Source organism: Suncus etruscus, chromosome 13 (genome assembly GCF_024139225.1).
Source record: "Suncus etruscus isolate mSunEtr1 chromosome 13, mSunEtr1.pri.cur, whole genome shotgun sequence".
Classification (NCBI taxonomy): domain Eukaryota; kingdom Metazoa; phylum Chordata; class Mammalia; order Eulipotyphla; family Soricidae; genus Suncus; species Suncus etruscus.
The window spans coordinates 19,085,423-19,106,633 of NC_064860.1; the positions used below are offsets into that span (position 1 = coordinate 19,085,423).

The window sequence follows — 21,211 nt, forward strand, 5'->3', positions numbered from 1 at the left end:
ATTATTCTAAAACGATGTGGTTTTTATTACTTTCTAGTGGGATTAAAAATAATGCGAAGTATGGATTTGTCTATCGGTAGAGATAAAAATGTTTATTCAACTGGCCACACCATTCCTTTATGACACCCACTCTCTATTGCCACTAGCATAGAATCTCTTTTCTAGACTGCCCAGGAATACCCAGAAATGAAAAACAAACATGAATTTGAGATTGGATGCAGATAAATGCGTACTTTTCCTAGGAAGCTAAGGATGGTAGAGTTAATGAACTACAGATGAGGTCTTAACATGAGTGGAGTAGTCTCTGCTTTTCCTACCATTGGGTTTTCATCCCTCCCTGTTATAGTAATTTCTATTCTTATGGGTGAGGGAAATGATCAAATTTTTAAGATAAGTTTAGTTTAAAAATTTAATAAAAATATCTGGTGCCAGTGATATAGTACATCAGCTAAGGCTCTTGCCTTGCATATAGAAACCTGGGTTTGATCCCCAGCATCCCATATAGACTCCTAAACCCACCAGGAGTAAATCCAGAGTGTAGAACCATAAATAACTCCTGAGCACTGCTAGATATGGCTCAAAAAAAAATGAAATAAAATCTGGACTTAAAAAATAATGCTTTTGTTGTTCCTTTCTAGTGCAGCTTGGTTTCCAGAAGTTGCATGCTTGGCCAACAGCAAAATATTTTGAAACAGGAATTCTTGACTAGAGACATTCAAGTTTGGGTGTATTTTTGATGGTTGTTTTTGGGGATGTTCCTAACTATATTAAGTCTGAGATGTTCAGGCAATACGAATCAGGAAAATGAGATTCTTTTTCTGTTTCAGTCTGTTGGAATTAGCATTATGGACTTAGTTGGAGATGACTCTAAAGCTGGGGTGGTGAACAGGATTCTTACCTCACTCAAAATGGCAAAATGCAATATGTGTTTAATATATTATTGTTAAAATTATATGCTTTTGTGTGAGTGTCTGTTTTGGCAGGTCAGTGCTTGGTATGGCTCTCTGACTCTCACAGTTTAAAATTTTGGCTCTTTGTGTCGAACTTGTTCGCCACCCCTGCTCTAAAGAATCATGATAAGAAACTCTCTTCAGAAGAGCAGAACTTGAGTAGTTCTTGTATTCATACATTTATTATAGAAGATGACCTCTGTTGGAATGTACTTGATTCATGAATTGTGACTGTTCTATTGATGTCCTATTGATGTTCATGGATTTTACATGAGTGAACTCATGAGGGACACTTGAATTAAAGGAGGTAGAGAGAACTGGTAGAAATATGGGTCTCTGATAGCGGAAACTTAGAACACCATATTTTTGATACATATACATATAGACTAGATAACTTCAACCTTTAAGGATATTCTTACTCATTAGATAATTTGGCACACCATGAAAACCAGCCAGGTTCTTTTTCTTTTATTTGTTTTGGGGCCACATATGATGCGTAGGATTTATTCCTGGTTCTGCACTCAGAAATTACTCCTAGTAGTACTTGGGAGACCATCTGGGATGTCAGGAATTGAACCTAGGTTATCTGTGTGCAAGGCAAGTACCCACTCTACTGTCATCACTCAAACTCCTCATTCATCTTCTTATCCCAGGTATTCTGATGTCTGTTCCATGGATCCACAAACATGGGGCCCTGGAATCAATAATGGAGTACCTACATAGTTTCAAACATAGACTTGATCTGATAAAAACTGATCTCCCTTCTTGATCTGAACCTTATGTCCATTGTATTTACACCTGAGATCAACAATAATTTTCTATACTAAACACTAAAGTGGAAAAGAGCTCATTGTCTGTTCATCAGAAAAAATAAAAGCATATCTACAGAGGGACAGATTCATGAAGAAACTAAACTTACCTTTTCTGGCTTCAGGATTTTGACCAGAATTTTTGTTCATGGGTTATATATTGCTATAGATATGGCTACCTAGAAAACATCACCTCTGATCTGGAATCTCATTTTACAATATTGAAATTATGTCCATGGAATAACCTTATTTTGTGCATTTCACCCCCAAATATCTATCTTGACAGAGCAGTTCAATGGCCTGAGAAAGACTCGATTGTAGTGCCAATTAGAAAAAAAGTGGTCATGTTGCACTGGTGAAGGGGGGTGCTCTTTTTATGACTGAAACCTAACTACAATCATGCTTGTAATCATGGTGCTTAAATAAAGATTTTATATATTAAGAAATAGAGAAAATTATCATCTAAAATAGTGATGTTTTACAGGATTTAGTCAATATCCCTTACAACAGTTTATCTTTATTCCATCTATATCATCAGAATATGTCTGGGAACCAAGGGAAGGACTGAGATTGTCTTCTCTCACTATTTTCCCTAATAACCCACTAGTACCCTTGTTCTGATAAACTTAGATTCTATGAACTTTAAAGATCTAGAGACAATTGATTCATCTTGGTACAAAATCATGATATTGGGTTAGAAAAATAACATGCTGAGACTTTCTTTAGCTCATAGATAAACTTTACAATGAAAATTTTAATAATGCATCAACATAATGCTCATTGAAACTCAAAGTGCTAGAAGAAAGTAGAAGCAGTATGTGATTTTTTTCCCCTAGAAAATTAAGTCCTGTAATATATGGACAAGAGGGAGTCCACGTGGGTGCTTTTTAAATTGTAATAAAACCAAAATTATCGCAATGTCCAATTAGAGAAATATTTTGTCTTATTCCCAATAAATGTACTATAATTTTGTAAAAACAAATATTCGATTTTCTAAATGTTTCATACTATGTGTGTGGTTTATTTTTTTTTTCTGGTTACTTCACAGTAACAGTACAGATTTTTCAGTACAGATTTTTGTTGGGAATCTAGACCCTCATATTGAGAACCTATTCTAAATTACATCCATATTAGAATTTCAGTGTAGTGTAGTATGAATACATTGTTTTAGGCAGAAATATTGTGGCAAAAGTAAATTAGACACTTTTGCAAAACACAGCTACTTCTTAAATTAACAAATTATTGTTATTTGCTTTCTTCCCCACAAAAGCTTTATTTGTCTGTTCCCCCTCACAGACTCCAAAAGTTATAATTATTCATCTTCATTTTTTGCTTACAGAAGTATTTTGAAAATTGATATTTTTTTATTTATAGATTTTTTTCTCTCAGATAACTATCAATGAAGCTTGAGTTTATGTAATCTAAGCATTTTATATACAGCAAACATTAAAAGATAGTATGTTTATCTAATACAAATAATTTATATAAAACAAGAATTAAAAACCATTTATTTATTCAATAAGTATTTATAGCTGCTTATTTTGTACAAATTATCTTCTTTAATTAATTATTGGGTTAATTAAACATTTCTACCTTTATGGGGAGATATGAAAATGAAATGCTTTTTGTATGTAGCCATAATATATTTTTTGTGTGCCTAGATTTTGTTGTCTTCCTTTAAGGAGTGCTTAAGAATTATCTTCATCTTTCTAAGTTTGGCATCTCTATCCCATGGGGCTAAGAGAACCCAGCCTGTCTCCCAGCTGAAACTGCAGAGCCAGCCAGATGTCTTCTCACAAAGGATCTGTGGTGGCAGCACAGGACAGTGGGGCTCCTGCCAGTAACAGGGAAACCAACACCATGGAGCTGGCTGAGCTGGGACCCCTGCTGGAAGAGAAAGGCAAGATGGCTCTCGCCAGCCCCATCAAAGCCGAAGAAGAGCAGGCATGCCCCGTGCCCCCAGGAAGAGGAGGAGGAAGTAGGGGTACTGACACTTCCCCTGAAAACCCACCATGCCATGGAGAAGATGGAGGAATTTGTGTATAAGATCTGGGAGGGACACTGGAGGGTCATTCTATATGACATACTCCCTGACTGGCTGAAGGACAATGACTACCTGCTTCATGGCCATGGCCACAGCCACCCCCCCCCCCCAGTGCCCTCCTTCTGGGCTTGCTTCAAGAGCATCTTCCACATCCACACAGAAACTGGCAATATCTGGTCCCATCTGCTTGGTTTCATGCCGTTTTTCTTCTTGGGAATGTTGACAACATGCTCAGACCAAATATGTATTTCATGACCCCCCTGCAAAAGAAGGTGGTTTTGGGGATGTTTTTTTTTGGGTGCAGTGCTCTGCCTCAGTTTCTCCTGGCACTTTCACACCGTTTATTGTCATTCAGAGAAAGTTTCTCGGACATTTTCCACGTAAGTAGAAAGAGCAGTGATAGGTAAAGAGCCAAATGGTAGCAGAATCCTGAAAGCACCATTGACCCCTAAGGATTCTTTGTGTGCCAGAGGAAAGACTTGCTAATTTGTGGATATAAAGGGATGATGAATCTTTGAAATCATGAAAAAATTCACTGCAACATCCTTAACAGATGGAACCCTGAATATACTTCGTACAGATGCAGAAACTTGGGTGCGAATGGGTTGCTTTCCAAGACCAAACACCCAATATAATTACCTTTCTGTCGGCCTGGACCACAGTGGGTGTGGCTTTCTGTGCTTCCTCTGTCAGTGCTCCAGCCAACTGTCAAGTGAAGCTTATCTTAGCTCCCCATGCACTGCTGGAAGCCCCTGATACCCATCAGCCACTGCTTCCCTGTTCCTCAGCTCTGAGTCTGGACTTCTATTTGCTTGGTTCTGCAATTATTATTGGTTTTGCTCGTAGTGGTAGGTTATTGTATTTCTCCAATAAAAATGTGTGTATGTGAAAAAAATAAGTATAGAGCAGCTGTTAGTATAGATATATTTTACTATGATCCTTGACAATTGAGAACCTCTGAGGTGTCTATTGACTTTCCTGTTCTACAAGAAGATCTCATACGTACTGGTCAAAAATAGAGTAAGAAGAAGAAGGTGAAGAAGAGTGAGAAGAAGAAAAAGAAGAGAAGAAAAAGAACACAAGAAAAGAGGAGGAGGAGGCTAGGGATGTGGTTCGATTTGTATAACAGATGACCTATATATGTCAATGCCTAGGTTTGATCCCAGATGATTTCATGCTCATGCTGTATTATTCTCACAATTCTTATTATATGAATTCATGTATAACTGTATGTATACAAATATGTGATATAATTATGCAAGCTCACATCTAATAAAGCAACTGTAAAAAAATACAGGCAGGAGTGGGGAAGGAGGGGAGGTATTGGTGGTGGTAATGTAGCACTGGTGAAGGGGGGATGTTGTGTTTATGACTGAAACCCAACTACACTCATGCTTGAAATCATGGTGCTTAAGTAAATATTTCATTTAAAAAAGTGGAATCTGCTAGCATATGCCAATTCTGATATATTGTGATCTATCACCTTTTGCATCTTTTTATGGCTACACTGGCTGTACCTAAATTGCATAGTATGAAGAATTTTTCAAGATTCTTAGATACATTTTTGTTATTGTTTTTTTGGGCCACACCTGGCGTTGCTCAGGAGTTACTCCTGGCTGTCTGATCAGAAATAGCTCCTGGCAGGCACGGGGGACCATATGGGACACCGGGATTTGAACCAACCACCTTTGGTCCTGGATCGGCTGCTTGCAAGGCAAATGCTGCTGTGCTATCTCTCTGGGCCCCTTAGATACATTTCTTAAAGCCCATTATCTGCATAGATTCCTCCTCTCAGATCCTTGATATCTAAATTCAGTGAGTTGATTGTGCTTTAATTGGTGGACTTTCTATATGCCACAATTCTGATATACACAGAAACTCAGTCCTATAGCGACACACTTTATTAGACTTCCTTCTTTGAGGAGACACAATCCTGAACCACTTTTCAAATGTCATCTGTTTTGACCAATTTCTGTTTTCTTACACTGGAGGGGAAGTTTGGAATTCATTATTTTATTCTACAGTAGCAAAACCCCACTTAATTTTTTCTTTTTTTTTTTTGATGTAGCAGATTTTACTTATTAATAATTTTTAAATAGAACAAAATAAAATTGTAAAACAACTTTGAAGAAATTCTGTACCTCAAAATTATAACATATCTAAAATTATCAGAAAGTCAATATGGATTTGTTTTAGAAAGAAAGAGACAGTAATGAAGTGGTTTAGGCAGTTGACAGAAGAGAGGAAAAGAGCATTAGAAATTTAGTAAAAAGTATCTAAAGTATTAAAAAATAATAAAACTAAGATTTTGTTTGTGTTGATTCAGAGGAGTTTTATACACTCTGATTTAATGGAGTATAATGAAGAAAATAGGGTTGAGGCTAAAGCAAAAGGCTAGAGGAGAGGGCCTTGACTTGCATTTGGCCAAACAGGATTTGATCTCCAGCATCCCATATAGTCCCCAAGCACCGTCAGGAATGAACCCTAAGTGCAGAGCCAAGAGTAACCCTTGTGGCCAGGTGTGGCCCTGAAACAAAACAATAAAGAAAATAGGACTGATAATTCTAGATTGTTGAAGCCTCATCCCTCCATTCTTCCTAGGTAACTTAACCTTACCTGCAAGACCACTCCCAGGAATGGGCGGGATCTTGCAGGTAAGGTCAAGTTACCTAGGAAGAATGGAGGGATGAGGCTTCAGATTATAAGTGGGGTTGGATGTCAGGGATATTCTTAGTATATGCTCAAACTACCCGTTCAATAGACTTGTCCATTGAACAAACCTTTCCCCATGTCTGCTCAACTCTCTGACTCTATTCTGAACCACAGGGTAGATTCAGTTACTTAAAACAATCTTCCAATGTGAACACTTATCCCCATCCCCAGTTTTTTATTTTTTATTTTTGCATTGGCATTGTCAAACTATAAAAAACATATCTTAAAATAATAACATGTTTTTCAATGCAAAAGTTGAAAAGTACCTACCATTCCACATTTACAAATAAATTCTGTAGGAATACATGCTGTCTAGCCTTTTCTTCGAAGCTCTTGATTTTATTTTATTTTATTTTATTTTATTATTTTTTAAGGTTTAATGTGTGTGTGTGTGTGTGTGTGTGTGTGTGTGTGTGTGTGTGTGTGTGTGTGTGTGGTGGAGGCCACACCCAGAGAAACTCAGGATTTATTCCTGGCTTTGTGCTGAGAAATCGCTCCTGGCAGGCTAGGGGACCAAATGAGATGCCAGGGATCAAAATCATGTTGTTTCAGGGTAGGCAGTGTGCAAGGCAAACAGCCTAATGCTGTGCTATCATTCCAGTCCCCGAAGTTCTTGATTTTAAACTGCTTTGCTGTGGTACTTTTTGAACAACTTGTTGATTAAAATGACACAATGGCCCATTGAATATTTGAGTCTGTTTAATCTATAGAATTTTAATAAAATGCTCAAATGTTATAAACATTTATTTATGACTAAAATGGAATTGATGTTGAGGATACATATATACATCAAACACAAATACACACATATTTATATAATTAAATATCAAATTTTATACTTTCACTTGATACTCTTTTGCTTTTAAAACTGGCCATGCTTGTCATTTAAATGATCTTATGTGAATCCGCTAACCAATAAAGAAAATTGACCTTTGCCAATAGAATCTAATGGAGTATTTTTCTCTTTTAATTCTGAATATGCAATCTCAACATTACATTAACATAGATTTTTGCATTTAATATGCAATAAAGTAAGTTGCTAAACATTAAATTGTAATAGTGATAAGCTTTTAATGTAGATAATATGGCAAAACAAATCAGTACTTGGTTCTTAATTGATTTTGATTATATTGTGCATGCAATCTCATTGGATTATGTGTTCATTATGGCAAAGAAAGCAAAGACAAAATAAACAATCCAGCCCTCTAGCAATTTCAGCCTTTGATCCATCTACATATACTCTCCGGAGCAAATATTAGAGGGTATTAATTTTGAGTCACTGACACTAATAGGTATTATTTCCTTAAGAATCTATTTAGTTACCCTGAAGTTTAGAAATAATTTAAAAATAGCTAATATAAGTCAGTTAATAACAAAAAGAGATCCATTAATATTTTCAAAATTATTATTCAAAGAGAGGTAGATTAAAATTCTAAGATAATATTGAGACAAATGCAGATAATTTATTTTAATATATAGTTCTGTACATCCTCTTTAGTGTATATTGTGTTATCTAAAAGTGTGGAAGTAACCAGCAAGAAAAGAAAATTTAAGATAAAACATTCAGATAATATGTAACTTGGTTGATTCCAAGACATTTAGTGAAGAAATTTTCTGGACAACGTACTTTAAGGATAGCCATGGCAATGAAATGAAGGTGAAATCTAATCCAAGTCCTTTGGCAAAGCTGCAAACTCTGCTTTCTAGTTTCCTTATTATGTATGGTCCATTTAGAAAATTGTAAACTAAAAAAAAAAATCACAAAATAATATTTTTATTTATTTATCCTTCTTTTTGACTTCTTTGTTTGGGTGTGGATTTTGAAGTTGTTGTCTCCAATTTTCTGTTTTTTTTTTTTTTCCTTTTGTCTTTGTTTTTGTGCTGTCATGTTTTTTATTATGACTATTATGTGGTGCTTATCTTTATTGCTGTAGTGCTCACTGGATATTTTATTTGATATTTCTTTTTGTATTGTTGTGGTGTTCCACTTTCATTTTTCCCTTTCCTTTCTCAAGGATGAGAGGATGAGAGCCTCTAGAAGAACTCCACCCATTTTTGGCTTATTTAATTTTTATCCCATTTTATTGCTTTTCTTTTCTTCAAAAAAACCACATAACTAGAACTATCTAGTTCCACCTCTCAAATAGAGGGTAAATAATGGAGGGTACCAAGACCAAACAGTTGTATGATCACTAAGTAGTAAACTAGATACAGAGAGGACCACTCATTCTAGCAACCTGGGGGGTGAGGGTGGGGTTATGGGAAGCAAAATGGGAACGGGGGTGGGGGAGGGCAAATTTGGTAATGGGAATTCCCCAGATTTAATGTTAATATGTACTTAAAATATTACTGTGAAAGATATGTAAGCCACTATTATTAAAATATAAATATATATAAAATATAAATATATAAAAAAGAAAACTAAATTTTTGAAGATAGAGGTTTGGTCATTATTTTTTCTTTTAACCCAATATCTAGTAGGTTGTTAGTTATATTTTGATCTGTTTTAGTTATACGAACTTGATCTGAAATAGATGGGACTTATTAACTTACAGAGTTTTCAAATAAGAATGTTGGAATAAGATAATATATATATATATATTGTTTTCAGAGACAGAATATAAATAGTAAACAACCCAAGAACACTACTTCGTTAAAGTTGATGGAAAAATTATGATTTCACATGTTCTTTTGACTACAATGGCTCCCGCTGGTGGTATGAAACCATAATATGTGTAACATGTAATTTTTAATCAATATAGCTACTAAAATCAACTAAGGTGTGTCTTTTCTCAGACTCATAATTATGTATAAAGAAGACATTTCTCTACTTTTTTGCTTGTGTATAAATTCATAAATATTTACTGACGTATAAATACTATTGCACAACATTTAAGGCACTGAATTAACATACTTCAAGGGAAAAATTTTTAAACTGAAGTAGATTAGAGTCAGCAGTTCTTACTAAAATAAAGTGTCATTAAAATTGTAGAAGAGCCTGGTAATTTGCACACTAGTCAAAAACTAGGAAGACACAACTGATGAATTTAATTTTGTCCTCTGGAGGTTAAACCATCATTTTGTTGAGCAGTTCTTGACATTTTGGCATTTCAACACTCCTTTGGTATAAAGGAAAGAAAATAACTAATAGCTTAATTCCTAGGTGTCAACTCTTTTCAACAAAACATCTTTAATGCATTATTTTTTTTCCGAATGCATATCCCAGTTGGATATTTCTGAGGAGTGAGAACATAGCTAAGTCTCTGGAAATAGTGCTAAAATCATCCCGAGGATTCAAACCTTTATTAATTAAAATGGATTGGGTTGGTAATAGCTTGCAACATAACATTTATGTTATTAAAATTAAAGTTTATTTTTGATAGTGTCTCATCTTTTATTAGCAGTATTCAAGGAAAATTTATTATGTCCTCTAATATCTGTCCCCTATATTAAAATTTTCAATCACATGACAGTCATTTTTAGTCATTTTAAAGAAATAGTGTTTTATTTTTTAATAACTTTAATGACTTCAGCTATCATAGCAATGACCCACTTGGATGATAAAAGGATACCAGACCATTTGACTTAGGACTATTTTATGTCTAATGATGTGAGATTGTGACACAGAATTTACTCTATGAGTTCTGAATATAAAACTGTGTGATTACTCTGATGATGAGGAAACAGCAACAACTTGATTTAAGGGCAGGTTGACCTACTGCACCACCTAATGATGAGATAAAATCAGAAAACCCTCCATCTTAGGATCTGTGAAAAAACCAAGATGACTAATTACAGAAGACTGACTACAACAATCGTGACTGAGCAGATCTTTTCTTAGAACCATACAGAAAGACTCTATCCTAGGCTTTGTCCTAGAATCTGTGAGAAAGCCAAGATCTCTAATTACAAAGGACTGACTTTCACAACCAAGACTGAGCAGAAAGTTTCCTGGCACCATAAAGACCTCGGACTTTGACAACTAACATGTCAGGAGCCTGAAGTCGGTCTCATGACAGTATGCTTCAAGGGTAGAGACACCCTTATCTCCTAAGCTAAGGGAATTTCCTTTCCTTATTTCCCCAATATTTAGAGCCTATGCAAAGAAAATAAATTGCCACATCTGCCCCTTCATTTTTAATTTTTTAATTTAAATTTTAATTTTTACATATTTATTTTTATTTACATTTTCTTGTTTCTTTTTTTTTATTCTAATTTTATTTATATTTCTAGCTTCTAGACAGGTTTCAGAGACTAATACAAGATAGGTGCTCACACCTACTAGTGCAGTTCTTGGGCTCTAACTTGCAAGTCACATAGTCCAAATTTTTAAGCCATCACCCAGCCCATGATATATATCTATATGTATGTATATATATTTGATTATACACAGATAAATATGTGCATATTTTTAGAGACACACCTAGTAGTCATCAGGTTTTATCCTTGGCTTAATACTATCAGCAATAATTTCTAGTGGAGGCCAAGGGGGTCATTTTTATACTGGATAGCAAACCCAGGTTGGTTTTATGCAAGACAAGTGGCTTCTTCTAGTATTCTGAATTAGTATTTTTAATATTGCGTTTTGAAAGCATATTGTGATATCTATCTTGTCATTAATTTTCTCCCAGTCCATAGCTTTTTTATACAACACCTCAATAATATCTTTTACAAATGACCCTTTAAAAATCTTCAATTCATTGCATCAGTATTTCCTTTTGATTGTGCTATAGACAAAAAATAAAACCACCTAAGAATTCACTGCCTATCTCTAGTTTACTAATATTCAGCCTATTATTGTCTTTCTTTCTTTCTTTCTTTCTTTCTTCTTTTTCTTTCTTCTTTCTTTTCTTTCTTTCTTTCTTCTTTCTTTCTTTTCTTCTTTCTTTCTTTCTTTTCCTTTCTTTCTTTCTTTCTTTCTTTCTTTCTTTCTTCTTTCTTTCTTTCTTTCTTTGTTTGTTTCTTTGTTTGTTTCTTTTTCTTTCTTTCTTTCTTTCCCTTCCTTCCTTCCTTCCTTCCTTCCTTCCTTCCTTCCTTCCTTTCTTTCCTTCCTTCCTTCCTTCCTTCTTCCTTCCTTTCTTTCTTCTTTCTTTCTTTCTTTCTTTTCTTTCTTTCTTTTCTTTCTTTCTTTTCTTTTTCTTTCTTCTTTCTTTCTTTCTTTCTTTCTTTCTTTCTTTCTCTCTCTCTCTCTCTCTCATCTCTCTCTCTCTCTCTCTCTCTTTCTTTCTTTCTTTCTTTCTTCTTTCTTTCTTTCTTTCTTTCTTTCTTTCTTTCTTTCTTTCTTTCTTTCTTTCTTTCTTTCTTTCTTTCTTTCTTCTTTCTTCTTTCTTTCTTTCTTTCTTTCTTCTCTTTCTTTCTTTCTTTCTTCCTTCTTTCTTTCTTCCTTCCTTTCTTCCTTCCTTCCTCCCTTCTTCTCTCCTCGCTCCTTCCCTCCCCCTCTCCCTCCCTCCCCCTCTCCCTCCCTCCCTCTCTCCCTCCCTCCCTCCCTCCCTCCCTCCCTCCCTCCCTCCCTTCCTCCCTTCCTCCCTTCCTCCCTCCCTCCCTCCCTCCCTCCCCCCTCCCTCCCTCCTCCCTCCCTCCCTCCCTCCCTCCTCCTTCCTTCCTTCCTTCCTTCCTTCCTTCCTTCCTTCCTTCCTTCCTTCCTTCCTTCCTTCCTTCCTTCCTTCCTCCCTCCCTCCCTCCCTCCCTTCCTTTTTTTTGCGTTTTTGCATACACCTGGTGACGCTAAGGGGTTACTCCTGACTATGAACTTAGAAATCGTTCCTGGCTTGAGGGACTATATGGGATACCAGGGGATCTAACTGTGGTCTGTCCTCAGTTTGCTGCATGCAAGGCAAATGCCCGACCACTTGTGCCACTGCTCCAGTCCTTCAGTCTATTATTTTCTAAAAGATTTATAGTTATGCATTGTACATATACGTTTACAATACATTTTGAGTTAATTTATATATTTTATGTGAGGTTTAGACCAAGTTATATTCTATGAATGACAAATTACTTTAGCAGCATTGCTGAGAGGACTATTTTCTTCATGGAATTAGATTTGCTTCTTTGTCAAATTTCTTTCAAACAGTTGTGTGGAACTTTTTTATACCTCTATTTCAGTCTACAAATCTATTATCTACCAATATAATATAGACTTAAATACTAGAGTACTGTATAATTTACATCAACGTTGTGCAATTTTACCACTTTATTCCTTAAAAATTCTTAGTTTTGATTTTCATATATATTTTAAAATAATAAGATTTTGATAAGAAATGAATTAAAATTAGATTAAAATTTAGATCAATTTGGGGAATAACAATTCCTGTTCTACTTTGGATCTTTCAGCTTGTAGATACAAAATAAGTCTGATTATATAGATTTATATTTCTTTATCGGCATTTTATATTATATGCATGGCTCATATGGTACATGTTTTTTTTTAATTTCATACTGATGCAGAAGCAATCACAGAGGGTCTCTTTGTATGTCCATAATTCCCAGATTCTTCAATATTGTCAGAAGTAATATGCTGAAAATACTGCATAATAAAGATGCTCAGTTTAGAGTTGGAAATTAGAAAAGTTTGTTGTAAAGTAAAGAAGAAAGAAGTAACTCCCCATTTCCCATGTAGGGAGAAACTTAGCATGGGACACTAAGTTAAGTATGGCAAAGATTTTTTTCTATGTGGGAATTTTTATAGAAAAACTGGGTCTTTGTATAAGCCTAAAAAAGCTTTTTGCATTCCTTAACAATTGATAATAATGCTAGAAAGAATACAAGGATCCTTGATCTGGTGGGTCAGTCTTTGGGTTTGGCTTTTGCCTTAGGCATTGCCTATTGTCTCTTAATGGGTCTTTGTGAAGTGCTGAAATTATAAACACCTGGGAAATTACAGGAGTCTTTAAAAATATTGAATGGAACAGTAAAAAATGAGACTGCTCACAGCAGCTTTTGTAAGTTAAATTTGTTTCATTTATATTAAAGTAACTAGAAAATATAAATGCTTTCATTAATTTATTATTATACATATACACATAATATTTACTCTGCATCTGTTGAAAGGACTTCTGACAGTTCTCTGACACTTTTTAAGAACACTGAACTAAACTGAACCACTGAACTATTTTAGGAGAGTGTTTAGTAGGCACACATGTGTGTCTGAGTACATAGTGCCTAAGCACATGTCAACTTTGTCTCCCCTCTTGAGATGTGAACTTTCATTCTTTTATGATGGGATATGTTCCAGGGTTATTTCTGCCTTTGAAGAAGCCTGAGCTCTCTTGAACATGTTACTCTTTCTTTGCCTCTCTCTCCCCTTTTTCAGAATTTCTAAATAAAACCTAGTTTTACTTCAAGTTTTTACTTCAATTACAAAATGTAATTATGCACTCAGTTATAGAATAGAGAATCATGTGAAATATAACAAATACTTGTCATAAATGTTAAAGCACAAGGATGCTAAAGCACACTATGTTTAATTTTTTATTTTTATTATATATTTATTTAAACACTGTGATTACAAACATGACTGTAGTTGGATTTTAGTCACATAAAGAACATCCACCTTCACCAGTGCAACATTCCCACCAACAATGCCTCCCCCCCATCTCCCTTCATCCACACTCCCTGTATATATATATATATATAATATATAATATATATATATATTATATATATATAAATATATATAATTATATATATAAATATATATAATTATATATATAAATATATATATACACACACACACACACAACACAGTTTCTTTAGCCATTCATCTATTGAAGATCATCTTGGTTGTTTCCAGAGTCTGGCTATTGTAAATACTGCTGTGATGAATATGGGTGTAAGGAAGAGATTTTCATATTGCATTTTTGTGTCTCTAGGGTGTATCCCTAGGAGTGGTATAGTTGGATCATATGGGAGCTCAATTTCCATTGTTTTGAGAAATCTCCATATTGTTTTTCAAAAGAGCTTGACTATATGGCATTATTACCAGCAGTAATTGAGTAATTTCTCCACACATTCTGGTCCAAATCTCTCTCTCTCTCTCTCTCTCTCTCTCTCTTTCTCTCTCTCTCTCTCTCATACACACACACACACACCACCACCACCACCACCACAAAACACCCAAAAAACAAAAAACAATGAACTTCTTATACAACAATACTGATAGAGAAGAAATGGACATTAAACAACCTTATTCACATTAACATCACACAAACTCCAATATCTTGGAGTCAACTTAACTAAAGACTTGAAGGACCTAAACAAAGGAAAATACAAAACACTGCTTCAAGAAATGAAAGAAGAGACAAGGAAATGGAGACACATACCCTTCTCATGAATTGGAAGGATTAACATCATTAAAATGGCAATACTTTCCAAAGCGTTGTACAGATTTTTTGCAATCATTCTAAGGATACCCATGACATTCTTCAAGGAAGTGGATCAAACACTCCTGAAATTTATTTGGAACAATAAAAACCACGAATAGCTAGAGCAACCTTTGGGAAAAAGAGTATGGGAGGCATCACTTTTCCCAACTTTAAATTGTATTACAAAGCTATAGTCTTTAAAACAGCATGATATTTGAATAAAGACAGACCTTAGATTAGTGGAATAGACGAGTATTTAGAAAGTGTTTACCAGACATACAATCAATTAATCTTTGATAAAGGAACAAAAAAGCAAAGTGAATCAAAGAAAGTCTCTTCAACAAGTGGTGTTGGAGCAACTGGTCAGCCACTTGCAAAAAAGAAAACTCAGACCTCCATCTAACACCATGCACAAAAGTCAAATCCAAATGGTTTACAGACCTGGATATCAGATTTGAAACCATAACATATATTGAACAGCATGCAGGTAAAACACTCTATGACACTGAGACTAAAGGCATCTCAAGGAGGAAACAGCACTCTCCATATAAGTGAAAACATAGATAAACAGATGGAAATATATTAAGCTGAGAAGCTTCTGTACTTCAAAGGAAATAGTGCCTAGGATACAAAAGCCAGCCACAGAATGGGAGAAACTATTCACCCAATACCCACTAACCTAAGATATACAAGTTACTGACAGAATTTAACAAGAAGAAATATCTTACCCTATCAAAACATCAAAAATAAGAAAAAATGAACAATTTCTCAAAAAAGAAATACAAATGGCCAAGACACATGAAAAAATGCTCCACATCACTAATTATCAGAGAGATTCAAATCAAAACAACAATGAGGTACAATCTCATGCCATAGAGACTGGCACACATCACAAAGAACAAGAATAATAAGTGCTGGTGGGGATGTGGGGAGAAAGGAACTCTCAGTCTTTGCTGGTGGTAATGCCATCTAGGCCAACCTTTATGGAAATCAATATGGAGGTTCCTCAAAAAACTGGAAATTGAAGTTCCATATGATCCAGCTATACCATTCCTAGGGATAGACCCTAGGAACACAAAAATGCAATACAAAAATTCCTTCCTTACACCTATATTCATCACAGCACTATACTATAGCCAGACTCTGGAAACAGCCAAGATGACCTTCAACAGATGAATGGTTTTATCTATGCATTTGGAACAAATGTATTTTACACCTGTAATATATTCAGACAAATATCTCTATTTCACTTTACTAAAAATGACTGTAGAAAGGTTGGGTAGGCAAGAAGGCACTGTTATGAATGCATTTCTGGGAATAATTGTTGAAGAAGACTCCTTTAATTGTAGAAGATAAGAGAAAAATACAGATCAGGGACAGTTTTTAACTTTAACTATGACAGAGATTATTTTCTAAAACTTTTATCCTCATAACACCAAGGGTATTCAAATTCTTCGTGGTAATCTTCAGAGTAAAAATATACTATGAACTGAAACTCAATCACCAGACTAGATTTTCATTGAAAGTAAAACATATTTTTCCTGAGCAGTAGTTTATTCCCAAAACAAAAAAGAGAAAAGACGATCCTATCAACAAATCTTCAAAAATGAAAATACACACATACAGGCAAATTAATGGTATCTTTTAAAGTGGTGGCTTCTTAAGCCAATAAACTCTGGATTTTACCACATTGCTTATTGGTAAATAAGCATTTATTTCCAGCATTGTTCCTATTTTAAGACAAGGCTAAAAGCAAGAAAGCAAAGGCCAGCTTGCCACCTAGGACCCTGTTTCTCACAGTAGCAGGAAGCACATTCTTTATAAGATGGCTATTTTTACTTAGAAATAAAAAAATGATGTGGGGCTGTTTGTTGTATCATCATTAAAACAGCCACAGGAGAAAGAAAAGTTGATGGATAACTTCCTGGTATAAATGAATGTCATTTTTTTAAGAACTCCCCAAAGAGTAGAGGTCAGTAATCCATTTGAGGGCAGTATTAACAGATTTAAGATTAACAAGAAGAAACCTAGACAATAAAGTCTCAAATGTGGTAACAATTTCATGAAAGACAAAGCAAAAGGAAGAAAGGTTGAGTAAAGTTAAGCCCTTTCATCTAATTATGAAATGTGCTTTCTTATAAGTCTTTGTGTTCTAAATCTCTGTTGAAAGTTTCAGAAGAAACTTTCCTAGACTAGGACTTAGTTTCAGAGGAAGAAAATCTAACCCTGAGCATCACTGGGTATGGTTCCCAAACCAACACCCCCCTAAAAAGTCAATATTTCTGATTGCTTTGTCTTTTTTCCCCTTTTTTGATTTTTTTGGGGGTCAACATGGTGACGCTCAGGGGTTACTCCTGGCTATGCTCTAAGAAATTGTTCCTGGCTTGGAGGACCTTATGGGACACTGGAGATAGAGCTTTGTCTTTCATAGCTGAAAGAGAAGATTCCTAGTCAACCTCACAGACAAGTTTAACTGAGAAGTTAATGGTATGCATGCAGAAAACCGATCTAAGTATATTAATCCAATTTATGGAAATGTTATGTTCTACATACTTTTTTACTTGCTGGAAAAATATCAGAAATAGCACAGCAGTTAAATTTTGCAAGGGAAAGATTTCTGTCTTTAGAAAGAATTTTCAAAAATTTTGGTGTCATGATCACTTGATCTTACCTTTTAAAAAACATTTATTAATTTCAGAATTCTACTATAATTTTTTATTCATTCAAAGGTGCACCAAACCTGCCTAAAATATTTTAACTGTTATTATAAAGTCAGTAGTCTTTAATATATCAGCTAAGGTAGTATTGTCTGGGGAGAGTACAATGATAGTATTTAAATCACTACAGAGGAAAATAAAATAGTAATCAAAAGTCTTTCCCAAAGCTCAGGCCCAGATGAATTCACTAACGAATTGTTTCAAATCTTTCAAGAGGAACTTTTCAGGCTCTTTCATGAAATTGAAGAATGAGGAACACTTCCAAATAGTTTTTATAAAGTTAATATCACCTTGCTACCAAAACCAGATAGAGATGCTGCAAATAATGAAAATTGCAGAACAATATCCCTGATGAACACAGATGCAAAGATCCTCAACAAAATTCTAGCAAATAGGATCCAACACCTCATCAAGAAGGTCATACACCACGACCAAGTAGGATTCATTCCAGAAATGAAAATCAATCACCATGATACACCATATCAACAAAAAGAAAAGTAAAAACCATATGATCATATCAATAGATGCAGAGAAAGCATTTGATACTGTCCATTCCATACATCATTCTTGATAAAAATTCTCACCAATATGGGAATGAAATGAACTTTTCTCAGTATTGTCAAGGCCATCTACCACAAGCTAATAGCAAATGTTATTCTCAATGGATATGAACTAAAATCCTTTCTTGAAAGGTTTGAAACAATTCGTTAGTGAATATATAAAGTACTGACAGAATTTCACAAGAAAAAAATCTAACCCATCAAAAAATGGGAAGAAGAAATGGACAAATTCTCATAAAAGAAATACAAATGGCCAAAAGGCTCATAAAAAAAATGCTGCACATCATTAACCATTAGGGTAATGCAAATCAAAACAACAATGTGGTACCATCTCACGTCACAGAGACAGCACACATCACAAAGAACAAGAACAATTAATGCTGGCAGGGATGTAGAGAGAAAAGAACTCTCATTTACTGTTGGTGGGGATGCTGTCTACTCCAGCCTTTATAGAAAACAATATGGAGATTGCTCAAAATACTGGTAATTGAGCTCCCATCTGATCCAGCTATACTACTCCTAGGGAATATACCCTAGGAACACAAAAATACAATTCAAAAATGCCTTTATCATACATATATTCATTGCAGCAATGTTTTCAGTAGCCAAATTCTGGAAACAACCAAGATGCCCTTCAACAGATGAATGGCTAAAGGAACTGTGGTACATATACACAATAGAATACTATGCAGCCATCAGGAGAGAAAAAGTCATAAAATTTTCCTACACATGGATGTATATGGAATCTATTTTGCTGAGTGAAATATGTCAGAGGGAGAGAGAGACACACAGAATAGTCTCACTTATTTATGGGTTTTACGAAAAATAAAAGAAATTATTGTAATAATGCCCAGAGACAATAGAGGTGAGGGCTCTAAGGACTGGTTCACAATATGAAGCTCACCAGGAATATTGGTGAGTGCAGTTAGAAAAATAGCCACACTGACAGCTATGGTGACAATGTCAATGAGTGAGACTAAGTAGAATGCCTGTCTCCATATATAGGCAGGGGGGTGGGGAGGAAGGAGATTGGGAACACTGGTGATGGGAATGTTGCACTGGTGAAGGGGGGATATTCTTTTTATGACTGAAACCCAACTACTATCATGTTTGTAATCAAGGTTTTAAATAAGGATATTATAAAAATATTATTACTTCTAAAGTACTTGGAGCATTATGTTTTTAGTAGCATTTTATAACCTAAGCATAGTTAGTATTGAATTATGTTTAAGAGTGCTCCAAGGGCTGGAGCTGTAGAGCAAGAGGTAGGGAATCTGACTTGCATGTGCTAACCTAGGAGAGATCGTGGTTCAATTCCCTGGCTTCCCATATGGTCCCCCAAGCCAGGAGTGATTTCTGAGTGCATAGCCAGGAGTAATCCCTTAGCGTCACTGGGTGTGGCCAAAAAATTGTGCTCCAAATTTCAGTACCTTCTCACTATAATTATGAACACAAACCTTAGTTTTTTTTGGTGACTTGGTTTTTAAACCTATATAGTAGTGCTTTATTGCTTGGGATTTTAAATATTTCCTACAGATACTTTACATATTAAAATATAAAAGATTTGTCTTTATATGCTTCATTCCTTGTAATTGTTATTTCCACTAATATTGTTGATTTAGGGTCTGGAGTGATGGCGCAGCAGAAGGGTGTTTGCCTTGCATGTGGCTGACCCAAGACAGACCGTGGTTTGGTCCCCAGCGTCCTATCTGGTCCCCCAAGCCAGGAGCCATTTCTGAGCACATAGCTGCGAGTAACCTCTAAGTGTCACCAGATGTGGCCCAAAATCCAAAAAATAAATTGTTGATTTATAAAAGTAGCTTCTATCATTTATCTTGTGAGGTATAACATGATATTAAATTTAAAACAAAAATTTGTTCTTCAAAGAAAACTGGCAATATTGAGCAATAGCACAACGGGTAGGATGTTTGTCTTTCACCAACAGACCCAGGTTTGATTTCCGGCACCCCACATGGTTCCCCAAGCTTGCCAGGAGTAATTTCTGATTTCAGAGCCAGGAGTAAGCCCTGGTGCCACTGTTCAATGACCAAAACCAAAACCAAAACAAACAATACCAAAAACTAAAACTGGTAATATATTTCAAGCTTTATTTATACATGTAATTTCTGCCACACAATTGGTAGGAAGGAACTAAGGCATAAGTAAGAAGGCTTGAAACCTAGAGTGCGATACAGCTTGTTAAAATTTAGATTAGTAGGGGCTGGATATATAGCATATTTAGTGGAGTACTAATCTTGCACACAGCCAAGCTGGGTCAATTCCCAGCATCCAATATGCGTTCACACCACCAGATATTAATTTCTGCATGTAGAACCAGGATGAACCCCTCAACATCACTGGGTGTTCCTCCTCAAAATCTCCACAAAATTATGTTCACTTTTACTAAATTTATCTTGGGAATCAGACTGACTGTGTTCAGGGAATACTTCTATAGGCCACATGAATGGAATTTGTGTCCAGCTAAAATAGGCACAAGTTAGAACTCCATGCTCTTCCATAAGAGAGTACAATAAAAAAGTTGTTTGATTTTTATCCCATTTTATTTTTTTCTTTTCTTTAAACAGAACCACATAACTTGAACCATCTTGTTCCACCTCCCAAATCGAGAGGGAAATAATAGAGGGTACCAACACCAAACAGTTGTATGATTAATAAATAGTAATAAAAATGATTGAATTTAAACACCTAACTCAAAACCAACGACAACAGAATTGATACTCAATCTACAATAAGCTAGACACAGAGGGGACCATTTATACTAGCAGCCCAGGGGTAAGGGAGGGGGATATAGGATGCATACTGGGAATGAGGGTGGTGGGAGTACAACTTTGGTGGTGGGAATTGTTCTGATTCAATGTCAATATGTACCTAAAATATTACTGTGAAAGACATGTAATCCACTTTGGTCAAAATAAAATTCTTATTATAAAAAAAGAAAAAAACAGAAAAAACCTTGAAAAGAATAAAAAGATGACTGTGTGTAAAACAAGAAGAGTGTTCCATCCATCAGACCCAAGATCTCCTGATACTCGATC

The 21,211-nt window shown here is 35.2% G+C and overlaps 1 pseudogene; it reads left to right on the forward strand.

Moving 5' to 3' along the window:
- Positions 1-3,529: 3,529 nt before the first annotated feature.
- On the forward strand, positions 3,530-4,187 carry LOC126025744 (adiponectin receptor protein 1-like; annotated as a pseudogene).
- The last annotated feature ends 17,024 nt before the right edge of the window (positions 4,188-21,211 follow it).